Source organism: Xiphophorus couchianus, chromosome 23 (genome assembly GCF_001444195.1).
Source record: "Xiphophorus couchianus chromosome 23, X_couchianus-1.0, whole genome shotgun sequence".
Taxonomy (NCBI): domain Eukaryota; kingdom Metazoa; phylum Chordata; class Actinopteri; order Cyprinodontiformes; family Poeciliidae; genus Xiphophorus; species Xiphophorus couchianus.
The window spans coordinates 1,372,502-1,387,294 of record NC_040250.1 but is presented as its reverse complement, the minus strand read 5'-3'; the positions used below and the strand labels follow the sequence as shown (position 1 = coordinate 1,387,294).

The window sequence follows — 14,793 nt, the reverse complement described above, 5'->3', positions numbered from 1 at the left end:
CTACTGTTTCCCATTAAAGACGTACATATTTAAAGCACCAACACAAGAACGTTCCGCATGAGGCAAACTAAGCAGATTGCACAGCTGATAATAACACAGTTACTTGTCTGCCCTGCGGGAGAGAAAATTTGATGGTTTTAGCAGTTTACTGCAGGGACATGTGATTAAGTCATCAAAGTTTGAGAAGTTGGTACAATAACTTTGTGTTCCCATAGATATGTTAGCACAGAACCTCATGAACAGTAGTTAGGAGCACATTATCCTACCAATTTCCCTTCTGTTGGGAGATGAAAGCCCTCTATCACTATTTTGTGGCCACTGCCTTTGGTCCTCAGGGCTGGTCGTGTACTCAGCAGCCTCGGTTTCCCCTTGTCCAGTGTGACACCCATCTTATCCCATTACTGTTTGCGACTCCCTACAGTCGGGAGGGAAAAAAGTGTGCATAAATAATGTATTCCTTGGGTGTATCCACCCCCAGATCAATGGCAATACAAAGACCATCTACAAAGACGGTTGGCTCAAGGCCATATTTGATCACTTCCACTGTGCACCATCATTGCTCCCTTTTTTGTCAGTCCGCTGAGACTCAATTATTTCCAAGTGTTTGTAAGCTATTGTTGAAAGAACACGAAGTGAATATTTAAAGTTGGTGAGGGGGAGAAAATCTTTGATGAGACAAGCAGATGGAGGGTAATGTGAACACAGAGAGAGGAGAAAAATGAGGAACATTTATTATCTTCTGCTGCATTCCGTTCCTTTGGAGTTTAATGCAACATTGTAAAATATTCCACTGGAAAGAAGAATTTGAAGTGAACTGGATCAGTTCACAATGTAGAAGTTTGGCAAATAATTTATTTACCAGAAACCGTTTGTCATTCTGCAGCGTAGCAACAACAACAGAAGTCACCTCATTAATAAACAGATTCCTCCTGAGTGTAATTTAACCTGAGTATTCTGCAACTGGTCTGTGAAGCAACAGAGGTTTGTTAGACAAAATTAGAGAAGAAACGACATTAAGAAGACCAAGGAACACAACAATACATAACTATTGTCTCATCCACCATTATTACTGGAGAAAAACACGACTTTAGCACGATTTGTGACTTATTACAATTATAGTATTAAGCAGTAAGTTCATTATAAAGCGCTGTTCACAGAAATGTCAGAAAGCTCTGTATTGCATAAAGGACCGTTAAGCAATACAAAGTATAAAGTCAAGCATAAGAAGCACAGTTAAATCATGACACAAAAGTTTGAGAAATCAAGAGTTTTCAGTTGGTTTCTAAAAACCTCCACAGTCAGCAAAACGAAGCTGCAGTTAGAGCCTAAAGCTGCACTTCCATTAAAGATGTCTGCAAAAATATGTCCATATTCTGCTGATGTAAAACACAATTTCATAATTTTGCTGTTTCCATTAAATAAGATATGAAATGAAAAAAATACATATACAAATAATAATAGGAAAACAGCTGGATATCATCAGCATAGATATGATGTGGTAAATGTTAAACTCTGGTGATTGGCCTGTTTTAAATGCATAAAAGCACCAATAAATTAATTTATTTAAATATGACTGAATGCAGGTGAATGCACTGCCTGTTGTACTTTCAGGTGTAAAGTTCCCTTTTATGAGAAGGTTAACCAGATCAATGCAGTTGTTTATATGGTGAAATAGAAGTGAGTGCAGCTCACCATGACATCAATTAAAACTGCTTTATTCTTGATCTTGACATTAATGACTTTCCTCTGAATGTAAGCACATTGGATAAAGGCTCATGTCCATTAAAATGATTAGGTGCTTTTATTTTATTTTTCACAGGGCTGGAAAATTATAGCACATTTTAAAGCATAACTTTAGCATCTCAGATAATCTGGAATATTCAGAGTATCTGATAAGTTGGAGACCACCCAGTTGCAAAAATATAGCAGATTTACAGATGCCTGAGACTTTTCACACTGCATCTTGCCAAATATTACATCCAAAAATTCCCTTGAAACTGTGATATTGTGACTTAGACTGGTATTTGGGATTTTATGCAACTTCAGGTGAAAATGAGCAGAGAAGCTTCAACTGCAATCTGTTGCACACCTTACTTTTCTCGCAGATGATAAGAAATGTAACTAGCTGAAAGAACAGCACAGATTTTAATTGAAATGGTTTTTTTTTAGATTTGTGTTTGAAAAAACGCTCTGAAACCATAAAATCCTTTTCATAAAACGTTAAAAATAATTCCATCCTCATAAAGTTTAAGAGCCTTCCAACAGTATGTTAGTTGTGAAGGAGGTTCCTTGAAGGGTGTGAACTGGTTCTGTCCTACATCCAGAGGAAATCACCAGAATGGTCTTTTTAATCACAGAAGAACATTTTCCTCACATATTCCTAACCCGGATGGATGGGCTCACAATCCAATATGTCTGCTGTGGAATTCCATTCAATTAATCCCTTCATTTATTTATTGCTCTATTTCCAACAGACTAATAATTGATGATACATCCAACGGGCAAGGCACCTTCTCTGAGTCTGCCACAGGTAATGAGTATTTGTGTGAAGGGCAAAGCACTAAAATTAGATCAAAGGTCTGCACTCCATAGGCATCAAACGATGGGCAGAAGTCATGCTCGAGCGAGGGTATAGCAATGCCTGCACAGTTACTCAGATGTCAAAGCACTGGTAATGACTGGATCTGCTTAAGGAGAAGTCTTTGATGTGCAGATCCCAGCTGAGAAAATCTTGGTTTTATCAGTCTAATTTGTATTCCTGTCAATATTGGAGGGATTAAAGCTGTGTAGCTGATTAGCAAACAGTCGTGTGTTTTCAGAATCATTGTTAAATCCTTACCCAGTAGCTCTACACAGAGACGCCGTCTTCAACAGGTATTCTGTAGGCTTAGGTCTTGGGTTTTACCTGGAGAAGCTAAACATCACAGTCTTACTGGGTTAATAGGATACAAGCAGGGTAGTAGAAATAGTAATTGTGCTTCTTGAACTTTCAGCTGAAATGAAAAGCACTTTAATCCTTGTGGAAAGAACACAGAGTGATAAATGCTTGATAGGAAGGAAAGTGAGCAATTTTTATTTTGCCAAGTAGGAACTTAGGAAACATGTTACTGTGATACAGCTGCTGAATGTTGTGATGATAGTGTTACTTTTAACTGCTGTGCAATGTTAGGTTTCTCTACCACTGTCAGTAATAGTGCCTCTGTGAGCGTGCACAGGAGTGTGTGTAAATAGTGTGTACACAGCGGCAGTGTGTGTGTGACCAAACAGGATAGTTGAGTTCTGCTTCATGTCATTTTCCACAGCCAACACTCTGCTGCTGGTGGACATGCAGGGAACAACAATCAACCCGCCTGGTTCACTAAGGTTTTTCTATGGAACATAACTCCAAATTATTCACATAAAATTAGCCTAATTAGTGATTTTTCCATAGAGAACATCTAAAAAACATTTCAGCTTGGGAAGCTGAAATGTTCCCAAGCTGCGTCTTGGGAACATTTGAAAGTCAAGACTCCTTCTTGGCTTTCATTGCCAGGAAAGCGTCTTTCTTGGCAATGAAAGACGCATTGCGTCTTGAAATGCCAAGGCGCAATGCTATTGGCTGAGAGTCGTCCATTCTCTCCTTCTTGCAAGACAGTCGATAAGGCAGACTGCAGAGGTTAGCTTCTGCAGTGGTGCTAAGATGGTTTCCACTCTGCATATTAAGGTATTTTTGATGTTTGAGCTATTAAATCATGTAGTTCTAAGCATTTTTAGAGGGGGTGTCATGTCTTCATGTATTGTAGATATTTCCGGGTGACTGTAGTTGCCGTAAACACAGGGATCCACTGTACACACGGTGCAGCTCACATCATGTGTTTTTATTATGGATAACATGTGGCTCCATGTCAGCTCGGCTGTATTTACGCAGCGGGACAGAGCAATAGTTAAACGTGAACACTCTTCTTCTTTACCCGCCGTTAAAACATGGTTCTTTAAGTCAGCCATGGTTCGGTTTTTAATGTTTTAGTTCTGGAACCAGAGGCCAGATGGAAGCCTGAGATAATGCTTACTATATATTTAACAAAATAAATCACCAGTAATTAAGATGTGTTTTTTTTTCCCAGAAATTAACATTATATATTCTAAGATATTCAGTGCTATACCCACAGAAACAAATGACATAAAGAAATGAAACAATTCACAGTTTCTGGTTCATTGAAGTGAAGACTAATTATTCTTAACCTTGAATGATATCTGACATCCAGATGTTGTTTGCAATACTGCAACATAATAGGGAGCAAATGAATAATTTTGTCCTCTAACAGTATGCATTTGCTGAATATATATTACAGACAGCTAGATTTGAAAATGTGATGATTACACATTGACAAACAATCCAGACAATTATTGAAAATTTGTCAGGTGATGAGGATGATTCTGTCTCCTATAAATAGGAAACTTAATTAGAAAAGTCTTTGAGGCAGTAGGAAGCGTTTACTCCTGTCACTGCCGTCTCATGAGGTGGAGTAAATGTCTCAGTAATGAACCGAACCTCTCAACACTGAGATCTAGAAATGTGTCATATGATCCACAAACTCCCTGAACACAACACTCATTCACCATCTTTAACGCTCCGAAAAAGGAAACTCCTGATTGATTATAAATAAAACGTGAATCTATCAGCAAGTCTTCAAAACATTTATGAATATAAAGCATGAAAGTTATTGTGAAAGTAATTTTGAAAGCTTATGATTCCTTATTGATGCTGAGCTCAGATAACCTTGTGTGTTCTACTTTGAAGAGGAAGGGGCTTTACTTCATTAGATGTAAAGTAGGTCAGAGTCACTGCAGGAACAAGATGCAGTAGATGGTGTGTACTCATGCCTCAATATTCTACCATATCTGAGCCTAATACAGCCGGCATCGTTAATGATTTTGATCAGACATTGATCCTGACATTTTAAATGTTTTAATTTTTATGTCGACAGTCTGTATTGCAATAAAATGTTTACGACGTCAGTTTCTCATCATGTTTACCACTGCAGTTTTTGTTGTTTGTTCCCTTATAGTAGAAATCAGATTTTTACTGACCAATACTAATTTCCATTTTTACTTTGAGGTCTTACTGTCCCGTTGGGAATATTCAGTTTTCCTTCTATGAAAAAACGTAAAAGTATTTGTGTACATTTTTAACAGTTAAAGTAACAAACATTGACAGCTGAATAAAAAAGATGTTTCAGGTTCTTAAATAGAAACAGCAGTTTTGAATATTTTATGCATCAAAGCATTTGTCCCAAGCATTGACCTGATTTTCACTAATCTTAAAATAAAAACATGCTGTTTGGTTTTGTGATTAAAACCAAACAAAAACTAAAACATGGTAGTTTTAGTTTTTGATGCACTTAATGTCAGGTAAAGAAGTCAGATATTTTATTATTTAGATCGCAGTTCACTGGTCAGGTCTCATCAAGCTCTTCGTCATTTTATATTCTTGTTCATATGTGCTTTTTTTCTTGAATTTCATTGAGTTTAGTATGTAGAAAGAGTGGATGTGTTAATATTTCTTTGCTTTGTTTTATGCTTTTGGTGTTTTTCAGTCAACAGCAGTAATTAGAAATGCAAAGCAAACAAATATCACCTGCTGTTTTTACTGGCAAAGCATTCAGTTGAAAGGTAATTACAGTATCTGCATTTATTTAGATGTTTAAGGTCATTTTTATTTCAGGACATGATATTCATTTTTAGAGCTTCAGTTTAGGTCTTTAGGCTTCCTGAAGATTTTCTGTTTTAGTTTTTCAGCCTTTTAATGAGACCTGAAAACCCATGCTGATATGTTTGGAGCTGAATGTTCTTGTTTCGTTGTGTGGTGGTGGGAGTTATACCAGCTGTGGAACTAACAACACAGGGAGCTCACGTAATGCAGCAGGATGGGAGTGAAAGCGCAGGATGCTCCTGCAGACAGGTCCAATATGTATGCTTTACAGCTGAGCTCTGAGTGGATACCCTTGGGTTTCAAGGGCTTATTCCAAAGATCCTCTGTGGGTTGTATTAGACTGTCTGTCTGACCCTCTAAAGGAGGAACTTTGATCTCACTGCCACCCTGGGAGGTGGCGACATTTTGCTCACTGCAATCTTTTGAAGCGTTTTTTCCCCTTCTTTCCAGCCTTCTGAAATTAGTTTGGAGAACAGTAACAAATATGATGAAAAAGTTCATGGCATAAGTTCAGTTTGAGGAAAAGGTGTTTTCATATCATTGGTAGTTTCCCTTTGAGTCTGAGTTCTACATAAAATCTGCATCCCTGGAACAGTGTTGCTGAAGGAAAGGACCTGCAGAACACAACTGACCCGTGAAACAGTGAAACCAGTTGGGGTGAGGACAGGGTAATGATTTTTCAATAAGATAGCTCTTAGCACCAGTCTGCCCTGCTGAATTGGAATATAATGTAGTGCAATTACGATCAGATAAACAACTATAAATCCAACTGACAAAGTTATAATCAGGGCAATATTCTGTGCTGGCTGTAAGATTATCCACATTTAATTAAAGAAAGTATTTTCTCAGTTGATTATGAATTAAACAATAAGACGATAATGCGATGTTCTGATAATCAAGACAACATCTGAAATGGAGATGGCGCAGACCCCCCTGTGATTGGTCATCTGAGCTGCATTCTTGCGGTTATTTACAGGAAATTAAATAGCTAATGCAGCCAATATCCATTTCTGCAGAAGCAACCTCACATTAAGAAGCTACTGAGTGCTCATTGAGGCTGTTATGATGGGAGAGATATAATACAGGAAGTCCGTTCTAACAGGACCAGTTTAAATTTGGTATAAATGTTTCAGAGGGTGTGTAAAGCAGCTTGGCATGAGAATAAATGTTTAAGCATCGACATAAGAACAACAGCCTTCTCCAGCAGGAAGCAGATCATTTCCATTATGTTTACTAATTTGTATTGAAAGTGGCGCAGACAGAGGTAGGTGGCCGTAGGAAGGCAATGCATTGTGACCAAGCAAACTGAGCAGAAGGAGCAGCTTACTGGAGAACAGAAAAACATATTTAGACAGTGCTAATTGAGATGCCACTTACATTCTAGTGGACATATTGTTTCTAATGGGCAATGAAGGCTTGTTAGCTAAACCAAGCATATTAGCTCATGTAAGCATAAAACTCAAATGGAGAATAATAATTTGTGTTTTCTATCAATACTAAAATGGCATTGTGAGCACAGAGCTTGTTTCCTTGTTGGATTCTGCAGAGATATTGGAAAAGACTTTGTGTGAAAGGACTGAGCCTTGAAAAAGACCAATAAGTTGTCAGCTTTAGTTAAAAGTACTAAAAGTAATTATTTTTAATTGACACATTTCTGTATTTTAAGGAATTCCCAGCAGTAACAAAAGTTCTTCATAATTCAGAGCAATAAATGTTCTTTGATAATGATTGGATTTGATCTGATTAGTTTGAGCAGACTTTCACAAACATCTCAAATAACAGAAAAATTGAGGGAATTTCCAATGCAAATATGGCTGTTACATTATTCCCAATTCTTTTATTAATATCCTAATTTACTTTGTGGACTAATTTGCATAGAAGGATAGATAAATGGATAATATGTTAGCGGATGCTTTCACACACCAGAACACTTTAATGATCATGGATTTGGATGATGAAGAGAACAAATTCCTAATTCTTCACATCTTTGTTTTTGATCTGATTTTATGTTTGACCCACCATTTTATTTATTCATAAATAAATAATATTTTAAACTTTTGAAACCTAGCTTTGTGGTGCTGGACATGCCTTTCCCAGGTGCTCACATGAATTGTCCTGTGAAGTGAGCAATTAAAAATCAGTGCGTGGGCATGAGTTTCTATGCCAGCCCAGATTGACTGAACCATGCTTATAATTACATGCATTTTTAAAATTATTTTTATGCCTCGGCTCATTTCATGATTTATTACCTAAACACAGCTGTCAGAATTTAGGCTTCAGTGATTTGGTCCTAAATGGTATTGCTATTAAAATGCAAGTGCCATGCCACAGAACAGCCTAGTTGTTGAACTGGAGCTCGTGTTTTTAGCAGAAACCAGCGTTACAATGAACAGCTGTTTGTTTGTCGAGTAAAACTATGTGGTTATGAATGGATTAGATTACAAAGCAGGGTCATAACGCTGCGACCGGTTTCTTAGCCTGAGATCACCATGCATTATCTTTAAAAAGTGACTGCTCAATCCAAACATGAATAAGTTATTAATATATTACAATCTGATGTTTACACAGGCATGTCCGCTCTTGTTGGATCAGCATATGTTCATGGCTCAGTATTGCTCAGAAGTGCACTTATGTAACCTTGTGTTTGACTTACATAAATCAGGATATTTCTAAAGCTGAAACAAATTCTGATCATATAGTAAAGAGATCCAAAACGATGCAGACTAATGGTTACTGTTAAGACTCTTTATCAAACTCGAGAGGCTTTTCCTGTAGATGTTTGTGTCTGAATCAATGTAGAAAGTGTTCAGTAAGCCTGTTAGGAAAACGCATCACAGGACCTTTAAAGCTACAGTGCACCATGTTTTCATTTCAGATGTTAGTCTGAAAGATATCTCTCCTGGGCTCATAAAAACAAGGAAAGATTTTAGCCGATTTTTGGGGGGAAATCTAAGAATCCTTATTTCTTGTTTTCATAAACGGTTCCCTGAATCAGAAACTGTTTTTAAGGAAATTGTTACCAATGCAAAGTATTCCACTCCAAGACTGACTTATCCACATTGCAATGCTTTGCTTCTATTATACGCGGCTCAAAAAAATAAAGGGAACACTCAAATAACACATCCTAGATCTGAATGAAAGAAATATTCTCATTGAATACTTTGTTCTGTACAAAGTTCCATTTGCACAACAGCAGGTGACATTGATAGTCAATCAGTGTTGCTTCCTAAGTGGACAGTTGGATTTCACAGAAGTTTGATTTACTTGGAGTTATATTGTGTTGTTTAAGTGTTCCCTTTATTTTTTTTAGTAGTATATTTATCATTACTTAGTTTAATTGCATGGAAAAATGTACTTATGACATCGCAAGTGCTGGTAATTCAGTTAAAAATTTGTTGCTGAATGTTGATTTGTGTTGCTAATTAAGTTTATGTAGAGGTATACAGTAATGAAAAGAGTAATGAGAAACATTAATGCAGCTGGGTATAACTTATAGAAGATGGTTAGGGTTAGCAGCATAAAGTATCTCATAAAGCAGCACTTTATGAGACAAACTTCACCTGCACAAGACCTTTTGCATCAGTCAATCAATCTTAACATCTGGTTGAAAACAGAACTTAAGTTTTAGGCATATTCATCCACAGTTGGCATGATATCCTGCAAAGTTTAGCTTTGTTATGGCTTGCTACCCAGGGAGGCATCTTGTCAAGGGTTGCATGAGCATTTGGGAAACAGGTAATCAGTCATTCATTCCCTGCATGAGCATTCTGTTTAGGGCTGAAACGATTCCTCGAGTGTTTTGAGTACCTTGATTATTAAAATTCCTCGAGGAAAATGTATCTGCCTTGAAGCTTCGTTAAATTATATTTTATTATTTAGCGCACCGTGTTCCGGCCGGGTTATTACTTAGTAATTAGCTCTCACTTCCTCCTGAGTTGTTGATGGAAGCTAAGTGTTAGCATCTTAACGTTTTCAAGTTTGGCCTGGGAGGATTTTATTGATTCATGATCATGTCTGGGTCTTTGTCGTTTTTCAGGGACCAATAAGCATCCTTAAACTAACTGGTGCAATGTCTGGAGTACGGCAGCTTTTCTCCTCACAGAGCTGCTGCCTGGTGGCGGTTCAGAGCCAACAGCGGGGAAGAGCGCCGCAGGTGTATTTATACAGGTGAGCGGATAGACTGTACACTGCGGGCGACTGCGCATTAGAAGATTAACATAAGTGTAGCTTTACGGACGAACCGGAAAATGTATTTCATATCATCCTGGTCTCAACAAATGGGTGGCGGAGAACGTCGTGGCAGCACGTAGATGGTAGATGAGTTTCTGTGTGTGACGAACGAAGGAGTCAAATCCTGTCAATAACATAAACACAGAAGCTATAAATGTCTGGACAAGGTGAGAGTTCATCTATTAAATTGACTGAAGATGAATACAGAAACCAAAAGCTGGAGTATAGACATTTTTTATAAGCGTGTTTCTGAGCCTGCCTCTTTATTATTGAATTGAATAATAATTCAATTCAATAAGTTATACAAAAATACTTTCAGATTTTTGTATAACTTTTCTTCAGATTAACTTGGAAAGTGAGCTATTATTGTTACGAGTTAATTTTCTTAACTACAGAAAAGTTATTGTTAGGGAAGCTCAACTGTGAAAAATTGGACTAATGTTGATATGCGACAGAAATACTGCTGTTATGTTAGATTTACCAATGTTTTATTTTATCTTTTTTTTTATCTGATTACTCGATTAATCGTAAGAATAATGAATAGATTACTCGATTACTAAAATATTAGTTTACAACAGCCCTAATTCTGTTGTCTCTTAGCATGTTTGAGCATTAAGGCGTAATCCCCTTTATGTGTTGTGCAAACTGTAAGAGAACAGAACTATGTGCAATGGCTGGCTAACGATGCTAAGGCTAGCATCCAACTCAACAGTTGTCATTCTTTTGCTAAATTAGAGATTGATCTACTGTATTTTAAGAAAGGCAACATTTACCATCTCTATTCAAAATCTAAAGTCGAACTAGTTATATGGTTCAAAATGTAAGCGTGCATTCACACCAGCTGCTTTAATTGAATTTTAGTTTGTTTGCCTAAAAAGAACAGTTCATTTGGGGAGGTGTGAAGTCAGATGCAAACCAGAAAGTCAACTCTGGTCCACCTGAATACTTAGCTTCTCGGATTGTTGAAGTGAACTCTGCTGCAGTTCAAATGCATGTTTGATGCAAGTGGAGTGGAAAACACTCGAAAAGGAAGACTAGATAAATATTGTCCTTTCCCCAACTCTAACCCATTCTGGGTAAACGCAGCCTAAACAAACATGAGTCCCAAGTGGGAGAAACGGCTTGTGGTTTTTTTTACCAAAGACAAAAGAGAAATCATCCAACCACTAAGTCTGACGCCACTCCATTTTTATTTACTGTACATGCTATGAGTTGTGATCAGTGTCTTCTTCAGAGGTTCGTGGTGCAGCGCCCCCACAGGTGAGGAGGGAATGGGTTAGTCAAAGAGTTTTTTCATTTAAAACAAACCCTTTAACATGTTTATACTGAACTCTACAGAAATGTATTTATTTTTAGAATGCACATACATCTGTTTGAAGAAGTTTGTGTCTTTGCAGCAGTTATGCTGCGTTATGAAACTGAGTATGGCACAGAAATGTTGGAGCAGCTGATCAACACCTTGGGGATCTTGTCTCTTGTGTCCTGTTTTGCTGGTATACATGCAAGTAGTGACCATGTGAAAAGGTGGCTGGTGTGCACTCGGTCGGATAAACAAGCTAATACATGTTAGGAGTACAGAAACCACAAGGTCTGCCTAATTAGCTGTACAACAAAGCAGCGGCTCAATAAATGTCTTCTGTGAGACCAGACTGCCGTTACGGCCAAAAACCTAATGGTTCAGAGAGAGTGAGTGATTATTGGTGCCTGAGCCTTTGACAATGGAAACTTCAGAGCGGAGGCATCTAAAAGCCCGCTGCTTAGAGCACAGCTCCCAACAGTATGCATTAACTCCAGCAGCCTGTGGTTTAATATTTCTGTGTGACCTGCTCACCCAGGACCATGCATGCCATGGGTGAAAATGGAAAAGACATGCCATGTGGTTTCTAAATTGGTTGAATGATAGTGCGTTGCTAGAGCTGCTCTACTAGCTGATACAGGGAGCAGAAGTCATCCTGTAGATGTTTTAAACCTGCAGGAAAAGAGATTTATGTTGAATGTAAGCAGATTTGTCCCAGACTTTATTGTGGTTGCCTTTGATTTTCATTCACAAGCCTTTTATCCCACGTTGGTTTATCTTTGAGACGCTGAAAACACAAGGACTGTTATTTCCAAAGCTCTTCAGTCATTAAGCCCAGACCTTTTCTGCTGCTGAACGCTGCACCATGTTCTAATCTTCTAAATGAAACCCCTGAGTTGATTTTCATGTTAATTAGTTTTAACATCAGAAAAGCGTGGAGTTTAAGAGGGTTCCTGTGATTTTCACCACACGTGGAGAACAGGCCCTACCTTCAGCTCCGCCCATCTCGCCGGCTCATCAGCAGCGCTCTTGTTGTTCCGGCTGAGATTCCTTTTGTGACTAAAACATGCTGACTGCGTTTAACTTTCTTTTTTTCCTCTCAGTTTTTTGGTGGATTTAGTTGCTTTCTGTTAACATTTTGGCTGCAGATGCATTAGTGGTGTTTTGTTTGTGTGAATGAACAGCTTGGATCACGTTCAAATCTTGGAAAAAAAAACTTGAAAACCAAAATACTTTTACATGCAAAGTGAAAATTAGGGGAAAAGAAACAATGTGATTCAACAGAAACATTTTTCCACATGGCTTGTTTTGATTTGACGTAGGTTTTTTCTTTAGCGTTATTAATTATTTAACCATCTTAATTCATATCCATCCGTTATCCAATACTTATGCTGGTTCCTGTCTCCAGCAGCCATCAGGTGAGAGGCGGGGTCACCTGGACAGGTCACCAGTCCATCACAGGACAACACACCGACTGACAGGACAAACCACCATACACACACACGCCACACACACACACACTCGTATTAAATGAGAATTTAGAGACCAATCAACCTAACAGTCATGCTTTTGGAGCAGCCTCTGCTTTCCATGTTTCATCCTGAATTTTCCTCATTTGAAATAAAGTTATTTTGGAAAAAGAAAGGGAACATGAGGGGAGGAAGCTAAAATAAGAGCCTGAATATAAACATTTCACCCTGGGTTCTTCTGGAGGCCCGGTGTCCTGCAGCTTTTAGACGTGTCCCTGGTCCAACACCTGAATCAAATGACTGGGGTTGAAGCAGAAAACACAGCTAAAGGTTTCAACTGGAGGCCTAATTTCTGTGTTAAAAATAATGTTATTGTTCTGATATGTTTTATTTAAGAAAGTGAATTTATTTTATTTATTATTTCCTTTGCTGTGAGCCAGAATAATGTAAACTATGAATGAATGGTTGAAATAGACTACTTTGTATGGATTGAATCTGTGTACTGTTCCAATGTTTGAATTATTTTAAATAAGTTATTTCGTATTATTTAGGAAGCCCTGTACTCATCCAGAGGTCAGTTTGCTCTTTCGTTCCCTAAAACGTTTCAGATGGAGACAGGAGGTCAGAGGACCACAATAAGCTACAGATAATTCCCCAAAAACATTAATTTAAAATATTATTTAAACCTCAAATATATCCTTTGATCCTCACATGAAAATGTCGAACACGTTGGATTTCCGTACAGGACGCTGTGGTGAGGCAGGAGGCCAGAAGCTCCTGGGACGTTCTGCTGTGGCGTAGCGTCGATCCAGGCCCGCTCGGCCCAACCACAGTTTGGGTCTCCATAAATAACAAGAGGCAGACGGTGACAAACACAATGAGAAACTGAGGACAATATGGCAAGGAGGTTGAGAGCCTGAATAAGAAAGCGACAGTTGGTTAGGCCTGCAGACAAAAAGAGCCAAACACTGATTTGTTGTTGGGAACAGAGGCAGATTGGGTTTGAATAGTTGCACAACAATGAGAGCACAAAAAACCAAAGCACTGCAGTTGAGAGATAAGCCTCTGTGTATAAAAGGTAAAGAAGAAAAAAAGCCAAGACGCTCCAAGGACCCAAAACTAAAACACATGCATCAGGATTTCCTATTTTTGTGCTTGCTCTGCAGGAATTGACTCAGTAATCTCATAAGTTGCACACATAAAGAAGCAAAAGATCGAAAATGTATAACTTTAGAACACATTAGTTATAAAATACTGTTTCAATGTGATAAGTAGACTCTATTACAGTATATTCAGTATTATATTCTCATTAATTTGCCCTATTAAATGTTCGAGCTTTGACTATATTCCATTGACTTCAATAGAAACAGAATGCTTTCCCACCAGGGCAATGTGTATTTAACTAAACTGCACTGTGCATTTCTGCAGGCTACAGAAGTGTGGTAATATTTAGCATATTTTATATTCTGTTGACATTTAAATTATAAATGAGTATGTGGGTAAAGCTGATTCTAAAACAGACTAGAATTCAGCTGTCAGATGAGAGGAATATAGATTTACATCTGTAGGTTTCCACTGGTGTAAAAATGTCATAAATACAGAGCAGGTAATAAATCTGTTCCTCAGTTTTGGTGGCTGCAGTTTGTCTTTGGAAGTTTGCATTTAGTGTTAAGTGTTTTTAGTTTTATCTTCATTAATATTTCAGCTCTGAATACTGCTCCAGGTCTTTTCTGCCCTGGTCAGCCATGTTAGCTGTCTGTTGCTTTCAGTTTTCCACAGAATGAACCAAACATCCAACTCAACCAATAGAGACTTTGTTGTTTTTATTTATTTACGTTCTGTGAAAACCCCAATGACTCTGAGCCAGTGTCGGAGGAAAGACAAATAATTTTCATGGGAGCAAAAGAGATGCACATTTAGTTTCCAGAGCTTTCTCATGACATGTTTTATTTATTCTGCTATACGTACCAGGAAACGCTAAGAGCACGCATGCAGAGAACTGCTGCTTCAGCGCAGACAACACTTGGATGGTGTGAGCTTTGTTTGGGTCAGTGAACAAACTGTGCAGTTAGTTTGCAGTCCCAGTAATATTTTAAAAAGTCACC

At 38.0% G+C, this 14,793-nt stretch overlaps 1 protein-coding gene across 5 annotated transcripts in view; it reads left to right on the top strand.

The window, feature by feature from the left end:
* The window catches only part of lingo2 (leucine rich repeat and Ig domain containing 2), a 193,221-nt gene that overhangs the window by 13,088 nt on the left and 165,340 nt on the right, over positions 1 to 14,793 (top strand). Inside the window, exon 1 of one of the 5 annotated variants that reach the window (XM_028009485.1) lies at positions 7,584 to 7,593. The exons of the other annotated variants lie outside the window; for them this stretch is intronic. The gene's annotated coding sequence lies outside the window, so the exon portion shown is untranslated. Of the gene's footprint in view, positions 1 to 7,583; positions 7,594 to 14,793 lie in introns of those variants that run through there. 5 annotated transcript variants of the gene reach the window in all.